This window comes from Macrobrachium rosenbergii, chromosome 25 (assembly GCF_040412425.1).
Source record: "Macrobrachium rosenbergii isolate ZJJX-2024 chromosome 25, ASM4041242v1, whole genome shotgun sequence".
In the NCBI taxonomy this organism is placed as follows: Eukaryota; Metazoa; Arthropoda; class Malacostraca; order Decapoda; family Palaemonidae; genus Macrobrachium; species Macrobrachium rosenbergii.
Genome location: NC_089765.1, coordinates 26,046,812 through 26,066,750, shown reverse-complemented (window position 1 = coordinate 26,066,750; position 19,939 = coordinate 26,046,812). Strand labels below are relative to the sequence as shown.

Below are 19,939 nucleotides of genomic sequence, written 5' to 3'. Positions count from 1 at the left end.
AGACAAGGAAATTATCCTTGCCTTTATCTTAGACCTACAGCAGTATCTTTTCCTAGCATGGAGTCACTAGGGCTTGAGGAACTTGACCCCTTGGGAGTCAAGTATTGTCTGAGGGTTGTTGGAGTTGCAGTAAAAGGATTAAACTTAATGTAAAGGTTCTCTGTTCAGTGGTTTGGAAACTGGAACTTCCGAAGAGTAGAATATCCTTTTCATTGGGTCCTTGGGTAAGAACTTTCATGCTAATTTCCATCCTTAATGGATGGTAAACCACTGGACATGTGAGCAATGGCTACAACTTTTAAACTTGAAAAAACTTATCCTTGGATAAGGTATTGAAGTTACTCAGTGGCATGGTAGATATTGAAGTTACTCAGTGGCATGGTAATCTTGTATTTTCTTTGATTTATATTCAGGGTGCGGATGTTAAATACTGTTTTCAAACATCTGACTTACCTGGTAGTTATATATATAGCTTAAGTCCCTGACGCGCGGCAGAATTTCAAAACTCGCGGCAATCGCCGATGGGTAGTCAGGTGTACCACTAGTGCGCCCTCTACCCAGGTACCTTGAACCATTCCAACTGTTCCTCAGATCTTCCCTGCCGCCATACCGGTTGCATCGTTAAGAATTTTGCTCGTTTGGCCCGTGATTTTCACAGAGTTTTGGTGAAGTACACTTTGGCTTTGGCTTTCGCTCGTTTTTTTGATTTGATTTGGATTTTCTGGATTTGTTAGATATTGTTGATTTTGACCTTTGCTATTTTGGATTTTTCTTACGATTTTTTCACTTTCCAAGATGTCTGACTCTGCTTCGAGTGTGAGAATGTGTGTGAGGGGGTAAAACCCGGCTTGCTAAAGCAGCGTTGGATCCCCACTCTATTTGTGTAAAATGCAGAGGAAAAATTGTGAGTTAAAGGATAGATGTGATGAATGTTTTGGTTTATCAGAAAGAGAGTGGATGGATTACTACCGATATGTTTCTAAGCTTGAAAGGGATAGGATCAGAAGAGCCGGGAGTAGTAAATCTCGCTCTTCTAGAGATAGTCAGGGAATTGAAGATTCTCCTCATATCAATCCTATTATTCATTCCCCAGTAGTGGTAGTCCCAGAACCCCCCACTGATACTGATAAGGAACCAACCTCAATGACATGATGACGGCCATTCAAACCCTTGGACAAAAGGTAGAATCCCCTCTGCAAGAGACAGAGAGGATTTATGGTCGAATGTCAGAGATCTGAAACATTCAAGTGCTAATGAGAAAAATAAGAGTGCAAGTGTTGTGGAGGGTGTGGTTGCTCGGTCCTGTCGTGCTCCTAGTCCTAGACCTCTTCCAAGCTCACCAACCCCTGTGAGAAGGAATGTCGACAGACGAAGGGGAGGCGAGAGGCTTTAGCTACCGAGCAGTCGTCCCCTCGAGCGTACCTGTTGACGCTTCCCAGGACGCTCACCTCGCCATAGGAAAGGCGAGGTTAAAGTGTTTTCATCCTCGTCGGAGGACGCTGTTACTAGAAGGGACTGGCGTCATACGACTTTATCGAGACCCCTCAAAAGGAAACTTCCTTCAGTGGAGCGGCGTCGGGATTTGACACTTCCTACTCCGGGATGTAGTCACTGGAGCAGCCCAGAAGCGTTCCCCTCTTAGTTCGGACAATTGCTCTCCAGTGAAAAGCAGGCGTATGTTGTCGCACGGGCAAGGACGCGTCGCTTCCGCTGATGACGAAATAAGACCGAGGCGTCCGCGAAACTTCATTTCCAACGTCGCATTGATGAAAATGAATTAGTAGTTGATAGCTGGCTCCCCATGTCGATCCCCAGCAACAGGTAGCTCCGCAGAGCAGTCTAATTCAGGACATGCAACGGAAACTCTCTTCCCTGATGCAAGTCTTTCAGCCTGCAGATAAGACGGATGCAGACGCTTGTCCACCGATGGCTGCACGTCGCCCTGAGGAAACTTTTGACCGATGTATACAGGCAGCCAGCTCTCAAGTGACTTCAGGGTGCGGCGGACAGCTTAACGTGAAAATGTTTCGCCTATTCAAGAAACCTCAATCATTTTACGTCAGCCTGAGGAAGCTTTTGACAGATGTCGACAGGCGCCAGTTCTCAAGCGACCTTAAGGTTGGACGGAACAATGATTGTCAGAAGTCTGGACGCCAGGACGCGCCTTTGAGTAGCTCAAGAGGATGGACGCCAGGCGCCCAAGATCTTGGTCGCCAGGACGCCAGACGTCAAGAATCTGACGCCAGGACGCCAGGCGCCACGGAAGACACCAGACGCCACGAGACTGGACACCAGGACGCCGGCGCCAAGGTGATACTTTGAAAGAAGTCGCTTTGGTTTTTTGGCCAATCAGAAGAAGAGATTGATGATATCCTCAGTCTCCTGTGGATCTGATCGAACAAGTTTCGAAGAAGAAGATAGTAAAGGCCTTCAACTTTCATCAGACTTCAAAAAACTTATGAAACTTTTTTGCGGAGGTTTTCCTGAAAACTTTATTCCGACGGCTCCTCGTTCCCCACCTTCAGAATTTACTCTTGGGAAAATCAGAAGGAGTCAGCTTTTATGAAGATGGTTTTGTCCCGCTCGTCCAAGAGAGCTCTCAAAATGATGAATGAATGGATGCTTTCAAAGAAAGAACAAGGAAAGACAGCCTTTGCTTTTCCTCCAGCCAAACTAGCTTCAAGATCCAGCGTTTGGTATCAAACGGGAGAATCGTTGGCCTTGAATACCTGCCTCTTCCCGAGGAGACTTTCTCGAATCTTGTTGATTCATCTCACCAGAGTGGCCATGGGGAGAACGAAGTTTTGTTGGTCAACATCAGAGTTGGACCACCTCCTCAAAGGAATTTTTAGGGCCTTTGAGGTCTTTAACTTTCTGGACTGGACCCTGGGAGCGTTAGGAAGAAAGATGGGATTATTCAGCATGACCGACAAAGAAGAATTTGTACATCTTATGTCGTGTATGGATAAAGGAATCAGAGAGAGTGCCAGCGAATTAGCGGCGCTTTTCTCAGCAGGAATCTTGAAGAAAAGGACCCATCTTTGCTCTTTCCTAGCTAATGGGGTCACATCCAGTCAAAAAGCGGAATTAATTTACGCATCCCTTTTCCTCTCACCCTTCCCTCAAGACTTGGTTAAAGAGATTTCTACCTCCTTAGCTCAGAAAACCACACAAGATCTTATATCGAAGACAGCAAAGAAAGTCTTACCAACGACTTTCATGACTAAAAAAAGAGTAAGGCTGAGGCTTCTGTGCTTCAGGGATCTCAGCCCTTTCATGGTCGGCCCTCAGGTAGAGGTTCTCGAGGGCGGGTAGAAGATATGCAGCAAGGAGTGCCTCTAGACAGGGAAGAAACAGGACTTGACGTTCCCCCTTCAGGCAGCGGTAGGTGCCAGGCTGTTAAACTTCTGGCAGGTATGGGGAGAAAAGAGGAGCGGATCCTTGGTCCATTCAACTACTCAAGGATGGATACAAAATCCCTTTCCTAAGAAAGCCCCGTTGGCAGACAAACCAATAGATCTGTCTCCCAGATACAGAGACGAGTCCAAGGCACAGGCGATTCGACAGCAAGTTTTGTTTATTATTGCAGAAAAACGCAATAGAGAAAATACAAAATCTGGATTCGCCAGGATTCTACAACCGCCTTTTCCTGGTTCCCAAGAGCTCGGGGGTTGGAGACCAGTACTGGATGTGAGTGCCTCAACGTTTTTTGTACAAAAGACGAAGTTTTCCATGGAAACAACAAAATCAGTGTTAGCGGCAGTCAGACAACACGACTGGATGGTTTCCTTGGACCTTCAGGACGATATCTCCACATTCCTATCCACCCGGCTTCAAGAAATACCTGAGATTCGTCTTCAGGGAACAGGTATTCCAGTTTGGGCTCTTTGCTTCGCCTAAACACGGCGCCCCAAATATTCGCACCAGACTGATGTCGAATGTAGCTGGAATGCTGCACACGAGAGGCATCAGGGCCTCTCTCTGTATCTGGACGACTGGCTTCTCTCAGAGCTCCTTCCTTCAATCGCTGTCTGGAGGATCTTCAAACGACAGTCTGTTTATCAGAGGAACTAGGACTTCTGGTAAACAGGCAGAAGTCACATCTGACCCCATCTCAAGAGATCCTGTATCTAGGGATGAGGATTCAGTCTCGGATTTTCGGGTTTTTCCGTCACCATCAAGGATGGAACAGACCTTAGTAAAATTAAAGGACTTTCTGGGAAACGGATGTGCTCGGCGAGGGAATGGATGAGCCTGCTAGGGACCCTTTCTCGCTAGAACAGTTCGTTTCCTTAGGAAGACTAAACCTTCGCCCACTCCAATTCCACCTCAATCGGTATTGGAGCAGAGAAGACGGAACTAGAGAAAGAGTGTATCCCCATTTCAGAGGCGATGAAACAGTGCCTTCAGTGGTGGAACGACCCAGTCAAGCTTCAGGAGGGCCTTTCATTAAAAACAGAAGAACCCAGACCTAGTGTTGTTCTCCGACGCGTCGGACTCGGGGTGGGGAGCAACATTGGGAAAGTTGGAAGTATCAGGATTCTGGACCAGAGAGCAAGAGAAGCTCCACATAAATCAAAAGGAGCTGACTGCAATATTTTAGCCCTCAAAGAGTTACAACACTCAGTCCAAGACAAAGTCGCACAGGTCAACTCCGACAACACGACGGCGTTGGCCTACATCAACAAACAAGGAGGAACCCACTCCAGGTCACTGTACGAAACGTCGAGGCAACTCCTTATCTGGGCCAAGGAGAAAAATGTGACATTGTTGACACACTTCATTCAGGGGAAAAAATGTGAGGGCAGACAGTCTGAGCAGGAAAGGTCAAGTCCTGGCAACAGAATGGACTCTTCACCAAGATGTCTGCAGAGAATTGTGGCGGATTTGGGGTCGTCCATGCATAGACCTCTTCGCCACAGCTCAAACGAAGAGGATGGAGACGTACTGCTCTCCTGTGCCAGACCCCGAGGCAATGCACATAGATGCGTTCCTTTTAAATTGGTCCAACCTGGACGTTTACGCCTTTCCCCCCTTCAAGATCATAAACAGAGTCATTCAGAAGTTCGTGTCCCACGAGAGCGCCAGGATGACTCTAGTGGTCCCCTTTTGGCCAACAAGAGAATGGTTCACAGAGGTACTGGAATGGATGGTGGACACGCCATGAGAAGTCTGCCCCTAAGGCCAGATCTACTCAAACAACCCCACTTGGAAAGGTATCACCAAAACCTCCAAGGTCTACAGCTAACTGCCTTCAGACTATCTTTAAAAAACTTGCAAGAGCTAGAGGATTTTCGAAGGAGGCAGCTAGAGCGATCGCAAGAGCTAGGAGGTCATCTACCATCAGGGTATACCAATCCAAGTGGGATATTTTTAGAGGTTGGTGTAAAAACAACTCCGTGTCCTCGTCCAGTACCTCTGTGACCCAGATAGCGGATTTTCTTCTTTACCTTAAGAGGAGACGTAACTTTTAGTCTCTACTATTAAGGGATACAGGAGCATGTTGGCAGCGGTCTTCAGACACAGAAACTTGGACTTGTCTGCCAATAAGGATCTCCAAGACCTTATCAGATCATTCGAGACTACCAAAAGAGAAAAGTCAGATCTCACCAGCGTGGAACCTAGATGTGGTCCTAAAGTTCCTCATGTCCGATAGGTTCGAACCTTTGCAAGAGATTTCATTGAAAGATCTCACAATGAAGACTCTATTTTTGGTTTTTTGGCGACAGCTAAAAGAGTCAGTGAAGTACATGCCTTCAATAAAACCGTCGGTTTTAGGAACGGCAAAGCTATCTGCTCTCTACAATTGGGGTTTTTAGCTAAGAATGAACGGCCTTCACAACCATGGCCCAAGTCCTTCGAGATTATGAATCTGGCAGAGATCGCAGGTGAGGAGTTAGAGAGAGTCCTCTGTCCGGTAAGAGCTCTGAACATACCTGCAAAGGACTAAGAATTTACGAGGCAGGTCAGAGGCGCTTTGGTGTTCAGTTAAGAAAGCCCTCTACCAATGTCAAAGAATGCGTTATCCTTTTTCATTAGACAGTTGATAAGGGAAGCGCATTCAGAATGTAATGAAGCGGACCTTAAGCTTCTAAAGGTTAAAACCCATGAGGTCAGAGCAGTTGCAACCTCTGTAGCCTTTAGACAGAATAGGTCCCTACAAAGTATCATGGACTCTACCTTCTGGAGAAGCAAGTCAGTGTTTGCCTCACACTACTTGAAGCAAGTACAAACGCTTTATGACGACTGCTATACACTGGGACCGTTTATAGCAGCTAACTCAGTAGTGGGAGAGGGACTACCCCTGCAATCCCATAAATTGATGCCCTTGATTCTTGCCTTGGAATAGTTGTAATCTTATGGTTGTTTGTGGAGATTGGACGCAGTCTTCCGCAATCATTGATTTTAGTCAGGTAATCAGTTTGTTCCTTGGCAGCGCCCGGAACAAGGGTATTATAGGTTGTCTGTCACATAGAGGTTGGTATACCGGTTGGCAGCTCCTAGAGGTCTTCAGCCCCTGAGTGGATCGCTGGACCTCTTAAGGAAAGCAGACATAATGAGGGGAGTTCATTGAAGTCAGCTTCCTTAAACCAGGTAAGAACCTTAAGTTGGTTTATTAACCCTTAAGCAAAATTCCAAAGATGTTGGCTGTCTCTGACCCTCCACCAAAGGTGTCAATCAGCTATATATATAACTACCAGGTAAGTCAGATGTTTGAAAATGATATTTTCATAATAAAATAAATTTTTGAACATACTTACCTGGTAGTTATATATGATTAAATTCCCACCCTCCTCCCTCTAGAGACTAGGGGCATGGAAGATCTGAGGAACAGTTGGAATGGTTCAAGGTACCTGGGTAGAGGGCGCACTAGTGGTACACCTGACTACCCATCGGCGATTGCCGCGAGTTTTGAAATTCTGCCGCGCGTCAGGGACTTAAGCTATATATATAACTACCAGGTAAGTATGTTCAAAAATTTATTTTATTATGAAAATATCATATTATTGTAGAGCATTAACTCCTCGGGTTTGTGCAAGGGATACTATGCCCTGAATTGATAGGTAGCCTTTTTTTTTTGGTGTACTGTCTTTTAAACCTGGTTATGGTTTTTGGGAAGCTTGGAGGTACTCATCGTTGAGTATTAGGAGTACATATACCTTTTTGTTCATATATACTTGTTAGTTATCTATCATTGGCTCTGTAGGGTTTTGGCACTGTAACCCTGCCCTACTCCTCCTCCTGCTGTAGAGGGCATCCTCCAAAGAGACCTTGGTTATCTCGATGATGAGAATCTCGTACCCAAATGACAATCCTCCTAGGGTGTCGTTAATAACCTGTGGATTGAATTCACTGGTTAAAACAAACATTTGTTTTGTATAAAATATTTAGTTACTAAATAGCCTTTAAAGGGTAGGCTGATTTCCGCTTTGCCCACCTCCTTTTTCAAATGTAGGAATCAGTTATATAATGGAGAGGTAAGGTTCGTTTAAAAAACATAAATACTTAATTTAAGATATATTTTTTAAATACTTACCTCTCCATTATATAAATTGACCTTCCTGCCTCCTCACATTCGAAGTGGACAGAAGTACACTGACCGGCTACAAGTGTTTGTACATAAAGGTCCCCTGGTGGGTGGGTGGGGGAAGTAGATGGATAGAAGTCATAGAAAACCGAGTGTTCTTGTTTCTTATGTTTCAATCTCTCGAACTACTGCTGGTGCAGAGGAAGTAAAAGCTATATAATGGAGAGGTAAGTATTTAAAAAATAAATCTTAAATTAAGTACAGGTATTTATATTTTGCTTCAATATGTACTCCTGGCTTCGGAAAAATCATATATTTGAAAAGTCTTGGTGTCTGAGTGAGGCCAAATTGTCTTTCTTTTTCTAGTATCTTGGTGATTTATTACATTGTTGCTTGCATGGGATTTAGTTGTAGGTTGCTGACTGAATTAAAATCTTTAATCTTTGTGGTTTCATGTGAACGGTTACTGTGATTTACATTTAATTTGAATATGACTTATAGTTTCTATTTTCCATTTCAGGTATAACCTAGAACAGCACATTCTACAATTGCTGTTTAGGAGTAAAATCCAGTGACTTCCATGCTTGAATTTGGGTCCGTTATTGATTGATAGAACCTACAGCCACTATGCAGTGAGTATAGGTGGGATTGTGTTCTTATTAATACTGTATTTGGCTCTAGGCAGAGCAGAAGTTTTAGTTTCAGTTGACCACATAGTTTCTGTATTTATTGTTTTTATGGTAAGTTAGGTAGAACAGCATTTTCAGACTTGATAACATCTTTATCATCCCATCTTCAGTTCTCATTTATGAATAAATCCGATAGGTGACACCTTATGGCAAGCTCAGTATGACTTGGCCAAATCATTAACAGAAAAAGCTGTCCTTGAAAGCACGGTTGTATAAGGTGCCACATTTTTGTCACAGGTAGAAATTTTTTAAATGTGCAATTTCAAAAGGTTACTGACCGTCAACTTCTTATTTGGTTGAAGATTAGGTATGATTGGGTTTTAAGATATTTAGAAGGGGTCATTCCTCATTGCCTTTTCAGATGCTTTTTGACTGGCATATAGAGTTACAATGACTAGTGGGATTTTAGGTTGAGCCTGTTGTAACTGTATCATAGGAGATTCTCACAGAGTCCCAAACCTTGATCACACTGTAGTGTGCTGCCTCACAAGTACTAAAACAGTATTGCTGTATATTTTTAAGCTGTCGTCAATAACTTTAGTGTATGATAAATGTGTGTAATTCATGATAGACAAACCTGATAGTCTAAATCACAGTAGTGTATTGCTATTTTACCAAACATTTTTATGCTTTACTTTCGGTAATAATTTTCTTATGTATACAGTGGATTATTATTGATACTATAATTTTAATCGTATTCAAAATATTTTACAGCAGTATTATGTATGAGACATAGTACTGTATGCAAAAATTTACTTTGAGCATCGCACTTAAAGAGAAGACACCTCAATTGCAGTGCCCAAAATATGTCATAGGCTGCTTGGATTTATGCAGTCGACTATGGAGCTTTGTGTTTGTTTTCTTTAGAATTTTTTGTCATTATGTTTTTGTTTGTGTTATAGCATTCACTTCTGATGTGGTTTGTATGAAGTTGAAGTGCATAGTTATAACTACTGTATCATCTTAATCAGTAGTATGTCATAGGATACATGAAGTTATATAATTTTGATGTATAAAATTGGTGTAGCTTAGCTATATGTGTGTTTAATTGTTAATTCCTGATACTGTCCTGGTTTCAGATTTCATCAAATTTCAAAGGCACAACCACCTTCTTCCCGTAATGACTGTGCATTTATTCAAAATACTGCACATAACAAAATGGCACAGTGAATGTTGGTTAGTGTTTGTTTATATATTTCAAATGAAGGCTAGGGAGCCATTGCAAAGACCCTAACTCTGACATGAGACACTAAACTGTGTTTATGCTTGATGGTGGTACTGAGGGATTTGTGACTCAGGTTTTGGCCATGTGTAAAGAGACCTATTGTTTGTTATGACTTTGTTTACTAGTTAATGATAGTTATTGTTGCTTCTGATTTGATCTGAGTTCTGGTCACCAGCACCAAAACCACTAGTTGCCAGAAATTTATTAGCCTAAGCTAGCCTATATTGATTGGTGGAATGCCCCAGTCTTTTGAGAGGCCTTAAATTATTGGTGAATTTCAAAACTCAAGAAGGGAGGTGCTCCTGACCCTTGCAGATTTTAGGGGGAAAACTAGAGTTATATTTCAGGTGTCTTAGATGATGCAGGCTGTGTATTGTCTTATTCAGAATACCAAAAGTTATCAGCAGAAGAGAGTAATTATTTGCATTTCTAATCTCGACCTGTCATCTCTGGTGCTTTGCAAGATAATTTCTTCAAACCTTTTTACTTTTAGTCTTTACAAGGGACAAGTTTATTGGGCTTGAGAATAAACTGAGTACATTTTGTACATCACACAACATGTTCACTTCTGTATTACAGTATACTGTATTGTATTTTGGTTATGGGTTGTTAGGAGTGGCCAGCATCCTGTAACCTTAATTTTTCGGTACATATTGTTTGCAATTACCTGTGATGCATGTGATGGTTGTGTTTGTTAGTCCCATGTTGGCAGGTCACTGCGTAACCACTTTCTCAAACAATTGAGTTAGCTTCAGCCGGTGAACTGAAGCCTGCCACAACAATAAATGAAAAGTTCCTCTTAGGGTGTGCTCAGGTGCTATACTTGTTGTAAGGTGTCTTAAAGAGGCTAGTTAGAATTCAGACACTACTTGTATAATGTGACAGTGCACCCTCATTCCACTTTTTTTGATTAGTATGAGTTTGGTACATGTAGCCAAAGTTCAGGGTAAATGCTTAATGTATGGAACATATGACCCCAGAAGCAATGAGAGGTTTTGCCCAATACTTACTATTTCTTAGCCTTTTAACTGGTGCTAGCGCAAAAAGAACATGATTACAACTTGTGGAACTGAACATTACCTACTATTTACATAACCTGATTTCTATGGATAAATATAAGTTATGCATATTACAGAATTGTTATTGTATAGATGGGCGTTGAAATAAACTCCTTATACTTAGAATTGTGTAACACCTACAATACCTTCTGGTGCCTGTGTAGAAAATGCTTAGTCAGGTGTGAAGTGTTCACTGATCATGCTGATTTTGTAATGCACTTATTGTTTCTGAGTATGAAATGGATAATCTAATTGTCAAAATGGCAGTTGTGACTGTACATCCCTGATCCCAGCATAGGCTGTCAATATTGAACACAAAATTGCAAACAACAGCACAGCAAACCTCAACTTACGGACCTCAAATTACCAAACTTGTGTACTTGTCAGCTACCATAATTATTTTTTACCTTTTACTACCTTTTTTGATGTGGTATATTTTTAGATGAATCTCGTACATTGAATGTCAGTGTAAAGTACAGGTTAGTTTGTTAGGAACTGTGTGGAATTGCTGTTAGCTGTAAGTTATGAAAATACAGTACGTATTCTATTTAAGGCCAGGCTATAATATTGGGTCTTTGGTACGTATCGTAAAGGCAGACCCCCAAAGTACATTATTTTGAGATGCTACTGTATCTCAAGTCATTATATAATGTTAGTGACTTGGGTAATTAACTGTTACTTTCAAGAAAATCAAATGATACAGTGCAGAGTTGAGGTTACCCTTTTTCCTTTTTTGACGCTACCAAAATTTCAAGTGAAGATGCAGTGCACTATTACCCTAGTACTATACTCCTTGCATTTTGATACATATTTATCAATTTATTAATTTGTTAATTTATTTTTTCTTTTCAATAAGTGAGATCTCTTTTCTCTGTATTCCCCTGTACCTCCTCTTACTTCTTCCTAACGAACACCTTAATATTCTTGGGAAGCTTGAATTTCAGTTTACTGGCCCCTTTGGTGGACTTCTTCCATATGAATAGGTTTCATCTCCTGAATAATAATACAATGATAATAATTACCAAACTCTGGTGACATAGGCACTTTTCAGTATTGCTTTTCATTTCATCGTTCCTTAGATGCTACTGGTTTCTCTATCAATGCTAACAGGAAGGAAATTTTGTATCATTGTTTGGAAGACACTGAATTTTTATTGCCCATATATTCTCCCTAAACTGTACAAATTATCTGTAATAGAGCATAGGGCAAGGTTTTGTATCAGATTGAGATGAAGTGGTGTGCTAGATTGTCTACGGATATTCTAGTCACTGTTAGAAGTGATGGCAAAAGTGATGTCATGTTCATGGTTGGTCCCTTTTATTATTATTATTATTGTTGTTATTATTATTATTATTATTATTATTACAGGCAGTCCCCGGTTAACGGCGGGCTTGGTTAATGGCGATCTGGTTTTACGGGGCTTGTCTAGCAATGAAAATCGGCAATTTTTGGGACCGAAAATCGCTGGTAATTGGCTATTGGCGCCAATACATACCTAATAGAGGCGCTGATAACCGAAAATCGGTGCTTTTAGGCACCGATAAGCCCGAAAATCACCAAAAAAGTGCCAGAAATTGCCGATTTTTGGTTAGTGGCAATTTTCGGATATCATCACATCCCCAGAATGGGACCCGCGCCGATAACCGAGGACTGCCTGTATTATTATTATTATTGTTATTATTATTATTATTATTATTATTATTATTATTATTATTATTATTATTATTATTATTATTATTATTATTAAGAAGATGAACCCTATTCACATGGAACAATCCCACAAGGGCCATTGACTTAAAATTCAAGCTTCCAAAGAGTATGGTGTAAATTTGGAAGAAATAATGGAAGTTACTGTAATAGGAAGTACTGAAACAAGAAATCAGTTATTAGAAAAAAATTTTTAAAAATAGATAAATAAATATTGTAGATAAAAATGTAAAAAATGCAACAGTACAGTACCATGAAACACTGGGCCCACAAACCACCCAGGCAATTTAAACCACATTGAGAATGAGAATATTGATCACAGTTCCCTCTGCTTAGTGTGGACAGTCTAATTTCTTGTATGAGAAAAAACTGTGCATGATTCTTTCTCCCACTGAAGCAGATAACTGCGTATTTTGGGTAGTAGGCAAAAATATAAAATGTGGTTTTTGTCTTCTATGAATAGAGAAATTTCAAGCCCATTCTTCTCTGTTGTTAGAATGTCTTTACTGTACACTAATTAAATTCAAGAATAATTCTGGCTATGGTCATTTTGTATCCAGATAAAAATTTAACAAAGTTAAAAATTCTAGTCAGATCATGAGCTATTAAGGGAAGAGTATTTCAAGTAATTGCATAATTTTGTTTTATTTAAAAGTATTTGGCAAGAGTATTTCAAGTAATTGCATCATTTTGTTTTATGAAAAAGTATTCAAATTATGATTTAGAATTTATTCTTAATTTTTTCATTACAGGTTACTTGAAGACCAAACTGTACTGTTCATCCCAGTGATCAGCAACCTTCAAATTATGCAAGTTTTCAAGTGGACACATTTGACTGAAGATTTTGTATTTTGAAGACACTGCTTATAGGACAACAACACGCACGCACCAGTAGTACCGTCCACCTGAAGAGATTGGATCCAGTCACACTACGAGACTCAGTGTACTATTCTTATTTGTCTTGAAAAAAAATTTCCTTTAAAAAGGAGGTAAAGTTGTCGAAGTTAGGTGTCTTTTACAACCGATGAAGAGTATGACACAAAGAGCAATGCACCCTGGGCTGAAGGGATACCAAAGAGAATCTTTAGTACTATCTGTTTTGTGCTGGGCCTCAGCCTATACCTCCAGCTAGGTTTTACTCAAGGTCAGTTTGAGATCATGAGGCAGTCTATCCTGTAAATGGTTGCTTTGGAATATTTGATGTATTTCTGTGTATTTTACATCTCACTTATTCATATTTGTACATCAGTTTTTCTTCACTTACTTAGATGTTTGAAATGTTTTCTTCATTGCCTTTTACTTGGTGCAATTTCAAGCAGAATTCCCATGTGGTTTCAGACCATTCTTTGTCCTTAGCTTCCTATCTCATCATCATAAACTCAGTTTTGCTTGCTTTGATATTCAGTCCTTAACTCCCCATGCCAGTCTTCAATTTTGCAAAAAATATTATAAGACTTCTTTCTCAGACTCGGCCGTTAACACCAGGACATCTGCAAACGGACGCTGGTAGGGGTCTCCTTTTTTTTCATTTCTCTGTAACTTCCTCTTTGACTATGATTTATGGTGATAGGCCGTGTGCTGATCTATGATGGCCACCAATGTTTATCTCAAAATCTCTGGATGTGTTTTCTACAATATTCATGTGAGTTCTCATATCATGATAAAGTTCCAACTCTTATCAAGTATTAAATCCTCCTTGTGCCATTTTCCTTTGTAATGCCTTATTTGATTGCTTGTCCAGGCACCCCATTCAATGCTTTCTCGAGATATACTGACTTCCATTTCTTGCAAGATTCTTCTTATGTAGTTGTTAATTTTAATCAGATTTTTAAACCTTTCTTCCACCACCTGTGTTTAGTCCACCATGTTTTAGCAGGCTTCCTTCTCTGTATTTTGCTTGTTGTAATGAGTTATCTTAACCTTTGTGTATAATATGTATCGATCTTTCTCCTTCCTCTGGTTCCATCTGCTCCTCTGTAATGCTGCCTTAGAATGCATTGCCCTGTTTCCTTCTCGTGCCTTACTTGTTCACATTTATGAACTTCATGTGTATATGTTTGTGGATATCTATCTGTTATGTCAGTTTTACACACACAGTTTTATCCCACTTGTTAATGGCCTTTCAGACTTATTGCATGTAATGTTTGCTCATTTTGAATAGGCATTTATCCCCATATATTCTTGTTCAGTTCCTTAATGATTAATTGCCTAACCTCTTCAGATGTTGGATTCTGTGTTGATCCCTTTATTATATAAACATCCTCCAGTTCATGTTCCATCTCTATGCAGAAGAATCTCCTAGCACTTTCTTCACTGTTCTGCCTTGTCTCTTTATTTCATGATACATTTTCACTTTTACATCGTATTTACATTTTCTTTACAGTCATATTATTCTAGATATATTCTCTGTCTGACTCCATAACTGCCACAGCATCACCATCTCTAGCCACCTGCCTCTTGCTTTCCCTCTTCTCTTCGTAGGCCTTGCTATTCTCTCCACCTGTTATTTGCCAGAATTTGAAGTCTCTTCACATTTCTTTGTCCCTCCAAACCTTAGTCTTTAATAGAGTACGCATAAAGTTGCTCACTCAATCAGTTCCTATAGTGTCTTGCTGGTTCTAGGCCTGCCTACTGACAACAGTAACTGTTTCTGATCTATGATAGCCTTGTTCAGGGCTACCAATCACATTGCAACTTGCATGGCTTGCTGTAGATGGTACTGAAGTTTCTCTTTGGTGTTCATTCGACCCCAACTGCATTACTTAGTACATTTGACTTTTCAACTTGGCATTGTTCAATTTTCAGTTGCCTCCTGTCGCTGTTTATTGTACATTGCTCAATGTTTTTTTTATTCACAAAGATTGCTAAGCCTTGCCATTTCTAAGGTAGATAAATATGCTTCATCTGTTGTCCTTCAGTTCCCCAGTGAAGAAACTTACACTAAATTTTAAAAGAATGTTAAATAGTAGCATATTATTGTTGAGTTGAAAATATGAGACTTTTTTCTTTTCTGTTATGAAATGTTTTCAGAATCCTCAGCATTTTTGAATTACCGTTATACATTTTTAAAAGAACTGCAATTTATTAAAGGGAATTTAAATTTTGCTGTTAAAAACAACTATATAGGTCAGTCCATATGTAGTAAAATGGGTTATAATATTTTGTTACAGTAACTTATCCCAGGGCAAGTCTTGTAAGGGTCCAGCAGTGTGAATTTTTAGGCTTGTTAGATGATTGTACAGTATAAGTGTAAAGGTGCCTAATATATTTTTGTAATGAAATTTTTTTAAAATAGTTTTTTAGTAAGGGTATTTTTCATGTAGAGCTCTTGAAATGTAATGTTACATTGCTTTGAGACATTCTTATATATTTACAGTATTTTTTAGATAAGGCGCAGTTTACATCATTGGTATAGTTTATTTTTTCATTGCTTGATTGCACTCAGACATGGTGACTGTCCCAACTCTTGGTCATGCTGTGAAGATGAAGAAAAACTATAGTTTGTTTCACTTTGGAAGAAAAATTATAGTTCATGTTTCACTTTGTTAGACTCTGAGCACATTTTATTTCTTCAGCTGTAACAAATCTAAATAATTATGAGTGGTAATGTATCAGTTATGGTTTTTATAAGTATTTTGTGAGAGATTAGGATTATTTCTTTAAGCAGCAGAAAATTTAACAACTCTGTTAAAATGTGTTCTTTGTTTAGTATTTACTTTTGTTTATTGACCTAGCATTATTTGTGTGACTTTCTAGACACTATAATAATCCACTATAGAAAGACTAAGGAGAACACCAGGCCCCAGTAGTTGACTAGGCATGTTGTTTTTATATTAGTAGTTGCCTTGTCTCTGTTGATTGGTGACTGCTCTGTAGTTTTAACTGGAATACATGTCAGTAGTTTGGTAGGGGCCTTTATGATCCCAAATGTTACAGCTACCAGGTTTTCTCATGGCTGACTTCAGTTTCACCCATTTGAACACATTGCCAGCATTACTTTTCTTCAACCCTTTTTTAATAGACTGGTTTGTTTATACCTCTTTTCTTTCAGCGAGATTCACTTCAGGTTTGGTCTTTTTTTTTTTTTATCTTTGATATAAATTCTATATTTCAGCAAGTTACAGCAGTTATTGCTGCTCATTCTGATCAATTAAGAGATTGAAAATAGTCCTCTTGGTTCAGTTTCAACTTATGTTTTTCACTGACTATTCTCTTGAGTTGCACTACCCTTGGAGATGCTTCATTTCACTTCAGATACTTTGGCTCAGTAACTACAATGGGGAAAGAGTCCTTGTCAGTAATCTTTTGCTTCATCTTGATCTGTGAAACTTGCTAATCCGCGAGGCATACTATTTCTAAATTTTCCATCCGTCACACCTCTCAGAAGTTTTTTTTGGGGGGGAAGTGTTTTTGGGGGGAAGAATTGCAGTCCAGCTCCTGACCTCTTTTGCCTTTAAAATTTTGAATTCCTTTGTACCTCACTAACCAGGGAGCTCCCTTTTTGGTCTTTGCTGGGTCTTTTCAACTGGTTGGCATTGCAGCAGCTCAACATCCTTCTGCTTAAGTTAGAGTAACAGGTTTGTGAATAACCAGTGACACTATTCATTCACAAGCCCATTACTTGTAAGTAAATTCCCCTTCTGATTCTTTGGCTCTTTTGCACCTGTACTTGCAGTGAATAGTTTGGTTAACTGTCAATGGCATTAAAGCTTGAATAAATTTTTGTACTATTTTGGTGTTCTGTATTGCAAAAAGAATGACTCACTCATGTGACTCATGGGAATTTGATGAATATCCAACTTGACCACCCAATCCCTGAAGGCAGAGACTGCAGATCAACACTTACAATTAGATATATCTTTAGTGAATGTCCAGCTTCCTGGACCAAGTTGCAGCTTTTTTTGTCTACTGTGGATTATGGTGTCAGGGACTTTGCACTATGCATGAATTAGGCCAAGTTAGGATCCTGGGTTAATATAAGACAACTAATATTTTTTTTTAAAGAATGAAATTTGTATAGTTGTTTGCTGTGGAGAAATACTTGGAGGCTTTTATAGCCTCGCACAGGACCTCTTTCTCTCCTTGTGGTGTCTGTATATGTGCATCCCTTCTTGTTTTTTCTTTCTCTTTTAGTAGTTCATTCATTCTCTGTTATAATTTTCACCTCTCACTTGAAAACAGATTCTGTAGATGGGCCATACAAGAGTAGTCCCTTTAAATTGTTTTATAATAGTGACAGTGATAATAAAACTTTCCCCCCTCTCTCTTTCCTCTCTGTCTCTGCTTATAATTAAAAAAGATGGATGCCGTGTGGATAAGATATAAATTTTACAAATATGTTATCAAGAGAATGTTTTAAGATGATTCAGACTCCATTATATTTTCACAACACATTATGTTATGTAACTGAAAATCTTTTTTGGGTTTGTAAAAATTGTGAGGATAATGTTACATTGGTACCTTTTTTTAAAAATAAAATTTCTTGTGTTTTATTTAATGGTAGTAACCAGAACAAACCTGTTATTTTACAAAAAGCTTTTGTTGTTGTATTTTCAGACATAGACCAAGTTCTGTTTTTTTATTTTGTCCATTCTCAGTATTTTGGTAAAAGTTTTTGTACAGACACAGTACAAGCCATTGCTGGGCACATTATTTAATTAAAAAATACTGTAAGGGCAGACCAACGTAGAAGAAACTCTTAGGTGTGAGAGATATCCCTGGAAGTGGGTATGACTCAAACTACTTTATCCCTTTACATTGTTTTCAGTCTCCTGTCAAATTACCGCACCCTTTCGTGTGTTTTGCTCATTATCTTCCGTTTTTCATTCCCATTTTACATATCAATGTTTGTGTTTTGCCTGACTGTTTCATAGTCGATAGTCATCAGTAGTTCATTGTCATTGCTCGTATATTTTCAACCCAAGGTGTTTTTTTATTCCAGTAGCCTGTGTTTTTCATTCTTGGGATGATTGTTTAGTCACCAGTTAATTTATATTTTTCTCTCCTGTTCCTCTTCAATACTGCTTGCAGTCTTGTGGTCAAACATTTATAAGGTCAGACACCCCATATGTATAAATCTCAGCGTGAGATATTAATGCTGATAAATGTTTGCAAGTCATTCATGAACTTGTCTACTCCTGATTTAATCAGAGTCTCATTCTAACTCCTACTCCTTCTGTAACCCTTTTTTGGGAAAAGACTGCCTTTTTTTTATATATAGAAATGAGAGTGGCACTCAGATCTGCCTTCTTAAAAGAGGTGAAAGATTTTGAAGGACTTGTTCGTATTATCTCTCCTACTGTTGCTATACAGTCGTCTTCTTTTCTTTCTTACCCCACACTTGATTCATAACTAATGCTTCCACTCTATCCTGCAGCTGCTGTTATAGAAATTTATTTTCAGTCTCCTCCCTCCAGCAACCACTGGAATTTCTGTCCTGTTTGGCCAACCATTGAGAGAATTTCTTTTGTTTTATTGCTGAGGCCAGAACTCTGCAGAAATTGCTTGCTTATTATCAAGATAGTAAGGACTTGGTTGAGTACTAGATGATGGAAGCTGTCACAATAATGGGCAGAATTTCATTCTATTATGCTATCATGCTATTATGCAAGAAGCACATCTGTTGAAGAACTGCCTTTAACAGAAAATGAAGGCTTTTCAAGACTTACTTTATGGGTTCTCTTGCATGATTGCCTTGCAGAAATCTTGGCAGTGTGTATACTTAGGGCATCTCATTTAATAGGATAAAATTTCTGATGGAGAGACAAGGATTACAGGAGTGCCCACGAGATGACCGCATTCTTCAAAGGATAGTTACCTCCTTCTTCACTTATGGTTAAGAAAGATACTGGGCTCCCAGAGGCTTGAGGATTTGTTTGAAGTTCCAGACGCCCTCCTATTGTAGGTGACATGACTCAAATTGACAATGATTGAGAGGGTTAAGGCCAAGTTAAGGGTACATAGTTCCCTCTTGCTAACCCTTCCTGATGTTTTACTTTGACACTTTTGACCTGTATGTCTTTTATGGACTATTACTTTCGTATATGACCCCTTTTCTCCATATCTTTTTTTCTTTTCATTTATGTGCAGTGTTTTCTTTTCAGTTATGTACAGTACTACTTCTCTGTCTTTTATGGAAATGAGTCTTACATAAGTTGTGAATTTAGCAACCTTCTTAATAATCATCAGGTGATCGCTACCTTTATCCACTCAGTGGAATTGGTACTAACCCATGGATTGCACTGTTTCTTCTCTGTCTTTTAAAATTTCAATTCTGTTGTATCCTTCAGAGGAATCTTTTGAAGTTCCCTTTTGAGCAATGCCCCTTTCTCATTGTATACTTCATGATAGAAAAAGTCAGAAAAGTAGCATTATGGAAAAGGGGTGACCTTACATCCTCTGGCAAGTTGATATCATGGCAGATAATAGTGAAGTCTTAGTCTCACCAGGTGGTGCCATTATCCTAATTGAAGAAGACCACCTTTTACTTTTACACATGTCACCTTCCTGCCTGGGTTGATAATTGGTTCCCTTGAGACCAAATTGTGTAGGTGAATGTCTTAGTCTCTCGTTTTAATTGTGGGTGCAAGATTGTGTCGTCCACTTAAGAGTGAATCTTTAAAGAGAAGGGGTTTGAAGGAAAGGTGAAGCACGCCACCATTGAGGGGTCATCTCTCACTCCTTTGTAAGCCTAGAATTTTCTTGTCAGTATTCAGTGTAGTCATTTCTGCCC

General features: G+C 39.5%; 1 long non-coding RNA gene across 1 annotated transcript in view; it reads left to right on the top strand.

The window, feature by feature from the left end:
- The window catches only part of LOC136852494 (uncharacterized), a 52,991-nt gene extending 35,522 nt beyond the window's left edge, over positions 1–17,469 (top strand). Inside the window, exons 3-4 of the long non-coding RNA XR_010857165.1 lie at positions 8,049–8,160; positions 12,960–17,469. This is a non-coding gene — a long non-coding RNA (uncharacterized lncRNA). The remainder of the gene's footprint in view (positions 1–8,048; positions 8,161–12,959) is intronic.
- Positions 17,470–19,939: the final 2,470 nt, after the last annotated feature.